General features: G+C 33.3%; 1 non-coding gene across 1 annotated transcript; it reads right to left on the bottom strand.

Annotated features, from left to right (window-relative positions):
- Positions 1–5,933: 5,933 nt before the first annotated feature.
- On the bottom strand, positions 5,934–6,040 carry LOC122127824. The gene has a single exon (XR_006151300.1). It is a non-coding gene; the product is annotated as a U6 spliceosomal RNA (small nuclear RNA).
- Between the last annotated feature and the right edge of the window lie 267 nt (positions 6,041–6,307).

The raw sequence follows: 6,307 nt of genomic DNA, 5'->3' as shown, positions 1-6,307 counted from the left end.
TATCTTGCTTATATTTGTTGTCATTTTCATTATTTCAAACACATGGATAATTTGTACTTGGGATTAGACAGATTTATCTTGCTTATATCTGTTGTTTTTTTCATTACTTCAAACACATGGATAATTTATACTTGGGATTAGACAAGTGACAATGGATTAATGTAATAAACATTCATTACTTTCATATATCCAATATAATACACTTAACACCTTATGGAAAATTAAATCCAACTATAGGAGCAATGTCAGAAATATAAAATAAGCCTCAATATGTATAATCTGGCACACATGCACCATCATCTACTCAGAAATTCAGTCTCTCTACAAATATTTATTTGGCACAAAATAAAAATTTAATGAATATGTTCTGTAAGCATCATCAGAAATACTGTATATAATTTTATGGATGTATATAATTTTATGGATGTCTCCTAGACAGGAATTTAACATGCATGTAGTAATCAAATTTCCACAATTTAAGCTAGACAAGAGGAGTCATACCCTCATACACTGCCTGGAGAATGTGTGGTGTGAATTTTACTACAGTGCTGAGCCTTTTCACCTAATACCAAGAGTCATATGCAATAATTTATTATCTGATGTTATGATGAGTGCTAAGTGTAGAATAAACTTTGAATTATTAAATTAATTCACAAAAATGAAATTATGATTTATTATTGAAATAATGATATGTTTGTTTAAATTCTAATGCTTCTCAATTTTACAATTCATGAAATATATTATTAAAATTAGTTTCACTTTCTTCTTTTCTATATCTATTAAAATTAAAATTATATGTTAAACATTCAATATTAAATCAGTAATAATAACATTATTAAAATAATATATTATTAAACTGTGATTTGAATTATAGTTCTAACAAATTGTGATGTAAAAAAATACTATTATGGGTAATATTTTTTAAACTTACCAGCTTATTTGCTTCCTGTGTCATTTGTTATTCTTGGTCCAAATCATCTCTTCACCTTAATTGTTTATTTTTCTATTTTATCTCTATTGTTTTACTCTGTTTGCATTTTGTTTTCCCTGTTTAGTGACTGACATGAGGGTGAAAAGGTGTATGCTAGTTTATCAGTTCCTATGTTACAGTGAAATTACTGTACTCCACAGCTGTTCTACTTTTCTCTGTATAGTACAATATTTTCCCCACTCTCAACTCCTGTATTGCTGCTCTCATGTATTTTATTTTTTATTTAAATTTTATTATCAAGTTAATGTACAGAGGGGTTAGATTTACATAAGTAAGTTAGTGAATTCATTTTTTTCTAACTTGTTACCACTTCCCCCATGTTACTCCCTCTTCCTTCCTAACATCCCCCAAGATTATTTCCAAAATATTGTGAGTATCTCGTTTGCATAGGTTCCCCCTTTGTCCTTTGTCTCACTATTTTGTTTATTTACCTCTCCCTTTCCTATTTCAGATCAACATATTTACAATAACCAGGGTATCAAAATCAAATACAGTGACTACAGGGGATAAACATTGGTGGGGAAAACACAAAAGATAAAAAGAAATCACAAACTACATTAAGAACTACAACAACAAAAACATGTCTTTGAGTTCATTTCACTTGGAATCACCTTGTAAGATCATATGTAAATAGATAGTGAGCTATTCTGCTCATCTACTAAGATTATCCTTGATGTACACAATAATGCTTCCCTATTACCCACTAATCCCACTTCTGGGCATTTACCCACGTGACAACAAACAAGGCCACACTAAAGCTACCAGCACAATTGTGTTTATCACAGTATTATTTACCATAGCTAAGATATGATATCAACCCAGATGCCCCTCAGTAGATGAATGAAGAAAATGTCACTCTCTCATACACACACACTTACACATGCACGTGGAATACTATGCTTCCATCAGAAAGAATGATACCACCTCATTTGTAAGGAAATGGAAGATCTTGGAAAAAATCATATTAAGTGAAGTAAGCCAGACTTAAAGAAACATAGGTCTCAGGTTTTCCCTTATTTTTAATAATTAGTTTTTATCAAGAATAATCTCATGTACTTTAATTTGACATTTTGTTCTATGTTGAGCATAGAACATTACTGCTATATTGTTTGATATTATTTCTGCAAACAGGCAAGTATATTTAAAGAATTACATTAATCTCATCCATTACTGAAGGAAGAACAACTTAAAGAGCAAACCCTACTCGGAAGAACAACTCCTACTTATTTAGCTTCATTCGGAAGAACAACTCCTACTTATTTAGCTTCATTCCTTTGTAAGGCCGGTGTAGTCCCCTGTAACCTCATCTTGTACATTACAACTCTGTACTTGGTCATCCTGCATATCTACTATCTTCTACATTGTGACCTAAATGCCCTAGTGATTCCAGTTTGCTTTACTTTAAAAAAAATTCTCTCTTAATGTTTGAGGTTGGTGTGTTTGCGTGTGTGTAGTATTACAAAGATTGGAAGACAACATTTTTGTTCATTTAGATTACATCTTTCTGGTCATTGTAAGTTGTGGCTCATGGGAGAAGTATCTTGCTATTTTAAGGATGAAACAGAACATGTATTTGTGCATGTACCAGAGTTGCTTTAATTGTGTGGATTTGAACTTAACTTCGAAGTATATCTTGGCTGCTGTTGTGCATAATGTGAATAACAATGAACTACAAATATATTTATGAGTTACCCGGAGAGAAGCAATCACATGATTGGTGAGTCAAGATGATATTTCAACTTTGCATTTTTTTAGAAAATGCATACTACTTTCTACAACGAGAATACGAGCCTGTATTTTGACCAAGAGTGTAGAGAATTTTCTTTTCTCCATACTCTCACCCACATTATTACCTTTTGAGTTTTATGAAAGTGCATGTTTCTAATAGGTGAAGTAACCCAGACTGGCTTTAGACTCAAATCCTCTTAGTCCAACCTCCTAAATGCTTGGAATTACAAACCTTTACCACCACACCTGGTTCTTTTGAGTTTTTTTGATAAGAGTTATAATAGTTATGAAATAGTATCATAGTAATTTTGAATTGCATTTCTCTAATGACTTCTGTTCACTAAGCCAGCATCGAAATGGCATTACATACAACTTTGTAAACCCACTGTGATTTTCAGGGCTTTTTGGAAAACAGGCCTATTCAGAACTTTTGTCCATTTTTATTCATGTTACTTGTTAATCTCATCTTTAAGCTCTCTATACAAAATCAATAATTAATTCAAGATAGTAGTAAAAGAAAAAATTAAGCATCTCCTCACATTTTAAAAATTTCAATACATGATATTGCTTAGATCATTTTCTGTTTACACTTGAGACTATAAAACTCAATTTAGTTTGACCTTTTACAAGGCTATATTTATTTTATTTTATGTTTATTGCTCTTTCCAAAGCCTGCATGTCTGATTTCCCTTGGTTTCCTTCAGTTTCAAGTAGTTCAGATTTCAAACTGAAGAATAAATGGAAGGAAGCAAACACAAAAAACACTGTTCCTCTCATCCGATGATGCTTCTCCAAGAATGAGATAAGTTCATCCTTCTAAGTCCCTATGATAGGGTATCAAAAGGAGAATTCATTCTTCTAGGTCTCTCTATCTTTGCAATTTAACTTAAATGATGTAAAACACAATATACTGCTCAGATAAGTTTACGTTTTATCAGTTTTGCACATTTTCATATGGGCTTCAGCTCAGTGCACAACATTTCTTCATTATTCTGTCCCTGATATTTTTACACTATCAAGACAAGATAACCAGTTTGAATTACAGCATGAGAAGTTATCCACCTGTCTTCCTTGAAAGCAGATCACAGTCAATTGATAACATTAGTTCTGGGTTCTCTCTACATGTAATGGTTTCTGTAATACATATGGAATTATATTTAGTATTAAAAAATTGCTGACCAAACTCAAAGCTTATTCATAGAAACTTAAGTATTTCACCAGTGTCATGCCTCTTAATTCTTAAGATGATATTTGCTGTAATGCTAATGTTATTACCATTATAATGTTGGGAAAAATTGTAATTAAAGGCACTAAGTGCATGGTCCAAAGACACACAATGAGGAAGGAAATCAGTCAAAGTTTCCACAAGTCTTTCAGCAATACAAAAAAGGTAGGTAAAATCTCTCCATTCTCTTACACACTCAATTCAATATACATATTGTCCAAGAAATAATACCATAGCAATTGTTGCCAAGGGTGTTTGTTTTCTGCCACATTTTGTCTTCAACACAGACTGTGTTGGTGACAATGGGTTATCATGCACAGAGATGAGCTTATAAATTGAGGTCCAAAGAGAGCCAAATTTCTTCTATTCCACATTTCCAGTTTCCTTTTTAAAAAGTACTAAAATTTTTAAATTTCATCACTTACTGTCTTTTAAGAATCCAAAAACGAAATAAATTCACATATAATCACTCCAAAATGCTTTAAATGTAGATGATAAAACAGGCACTCATGATGTAAATTTTCTTCTACATTTAATATGTTTCTGAAAGCTTTGTGCTGGTTGGTCACCCTTGTAATCCTGACTACTCAGGATATGTACTCAGAAGGCTGAGGTCTGTGGATAACATTTGGAAACCAATCAGAGCAAAAAATCATGAGATTATTTTTCAAAAATTTTAATGAACTAGAAAAGAGCATGAACTGAGATGTAGCTAATATACTAGCTCACCAAACTAGAGGGGAAAGGCCTAGCAAGACCTTAAAGCCCTAAGTTCAAACTCTGAGCACGCCAACATTCAGGCACACACATATACACACACACTCACACACTTATTCACGTCAGTGTTTTGCATTAATTTCTTAGTTAATGATATTATATGGGTATAATAGGGGAAATAAACTCTTCCATCTCAGAACATTTTTATATGTATTTTATTGTTAAAATACCGTACAGAGGGGTTTCAGTTACATGAGCAAGTTAATGAGTCCATTTCCTCTCAAGCATTGTTACTACCTCCTTTGTGTTTTTTTCCCCCACCATCCCTTCCCTCGCACCTCTACAAGTACACTCCCCTTCATCCCCCCCAACCCCACCTAAATTGTAAAGTTCAACTTTCAACATAGTGTCTTGTGCATCTCATTGTCACAATGGGTCGACCAGTATTCCTAGTTAACCATTTTGTTTCTTCTTTCCCCTCCCCAATTAGCTAAGTGTATATACAAGATTCAGGTGCACCAAAATCAAATACAGTGAAAACAGAGGTTATACTGTGGGCGAGGAACATATAAAGAAACAATAAAACACATCGTACATTATAAATACGTTTGAAATAACAGCATGCAAGAAAAAACCCCACTTGCGTACTTACTTTGGGGGTCATTTCATTTAACATCATCTTATCTGGTCATATGCACATAGCTTTTGCCCTTTTCTGCTTATCCCAGACATATATTATTTATTGCAAATAAGGGAAACCATGGGACCTATGTTTCTTTGGACTTGGCTTACTTCACTAATATAATTTTTCCAAGCCTTTCCATTTCCTAACAAATTGGGCAATGACATTCTTTCAGATGGAGGTATAGAATTCCTATTCACACACACACACACACACACACACACACACACACACACACACAATGGAAATCAATCAATCTATCTATCTATTTATCTATCTATAACATTTTCTTGATCCATTCATGTACTGAGAGGTATCGATGTTGGTTCCATATTTTAGCTATGGTAAATAATGCTGCAATAAATATAGTAGTGCTGGTAGTTTTAGTATGGTCTTGTTTGTGATCATTTGGGTAAATGCCCAGAAGAAGTATTGTTGGGTCATAGGGGAGCGCTATGTGGAATCTTGTGAGGAACCTTCATACTGCTGTCCAAAGTGGCTGAACAAGTTTACACTCCCATCCACGAATGCAGTAGGGTTCGAATGCAGTAGGGTTCCCTTCTGGCCACATCCACTCCAGCGTCTGTTGTACAAATATGGAACACCTCATGAGTTTGCTTGTCATCCTTGCACAGGGGCCATGGTAATCTTCTCTGTATCATTTCAATTTTAGTGTATGTGTTGGCGAATTGAGCACAGAACATTTTTTATATATAAAGTGTAATTGATTTTCTTAAACTAAACAATTCAACAGAAAGTAAGTTCTAAAGAATTGTTGTGAAGTTTTAGAACCATGTATTTCTTATATAAGCACACATTTATGAATAAATCAAGATTGACATGTCACAAACAACATAATTCCAGATATTTGTTGTTCAAGGGATGTGTAAGAGGAGGAATTCAATTATTCTATACAAGGCACCTCTCATAATGAACATTGAAGCAAGTGTTAAGGTTTGTTAAA

This window comes from Dipodomys spectabilis, unplaced genomic scaffold (assembly GCF_019054845.1).
Source record: "Dipodomys spectabilis isolate Male_0828 unplaced genomic scaffold, ASM1905484v1 ptg000312l, whole genome shotgun sequence".
NCBI classification, from domain to species: Eukaryota; Metazoa; Chordata; class Mammalia; order Rodentia; family Heteromyidae; genus Dipodomys; species Dipodomys spectabilis.
The sequence above is the reverse complement of the archived record's forward strand: the minus strand, read 5'-3'. Positions and strand labels throughout refer to the sequence as shown.